This window comes from Myotis davidii, unplaced genomic scaffold (assembly GCF_000327345.1).
Source record: "Myotis davidii unplaced genomic scaffold, ASM32734v1 scaffold223, whole genome shotgun sequence".
Classification (NCBI taxonomy): domain Eukaryota; kingdom Metazoa; phylum Chordata; class Mammalia; order Chiroptera; family Vespertilionidae; genus Myotis; species Myotis davidii.
Window position 1 is genome coordinate 2016271 of NW_006294609.1, and position 628 is coordinate 2016898.

At 46.0% G+C, this 628-nt stretch overlaps 1 protein-coding gene across 1 annotated transcript in view; it reads left to right on the plus strand.

Moving 5' to 3' along the window:
- Nucleotides 1–628, plus strand: part of CDK2AP1 (cyclin-dependent kinase 2 associated protein 1) — a 9402-nt gene that overhangs the window by 6773 nt on the left and 2001 nt on the right. The gene's annotated exons all lie outside the window — the stretch shown is intronic.

The following is a 628-nucleotide window of genomic DNA, read 5'->3' on the forward strand; positions in this document are numbered from 1 at the left end:
TCAGGATTCCAACCCAAAACCTTTTGATGTACAGAAGATTCTCATCATTGTTGTTTCTGTCTCCCTCTCTCTACACCACCCCCCACCCCCCGCTTCCTCTCTGAGATCAATATATTTAAAAAAAAAAAAAAGGAAAAGCAACAACTTTAAGGTGTGGGATCTTCAGTGAGTCAGGCTTAAAGATGGTACTCGTGCCACCTGATGGGAGTGCAGTTGCTGTGGAGTCCTGTCTCGTAGAAAGAGCTGGTTGGCTGGCACCTTGAGTGCAGAAGGAAGGGGCTAGGGAGACCCCAGGAGAGAAGGCCTTTGAGAGGGGGAAGGAGCCCCGGGCAGGTGGGCTCAGTGGTTGAGCATCAACCTATGAATCAGGAGGTCACAGTTCAATTCCTAGTCAGAGTGCATGCCTGGGGTGCAGTCTCGATCCCCAGTATGGGGCGTGTAGGAGGCAGCCGATTAATGATTCTTTCTCATCATTGATGTTTCTATCTCTCTCTCCCTCTCTGAAATTAATAAAAACATTTAAAGAAGAGAGAGGGGGTAGAGGATGTTAGTGCCATATATAACGGGTGTCCCAAAATTCACGCAAGAAGTAATTTTGATAGAAAACACAGGTTTATAATTATATATA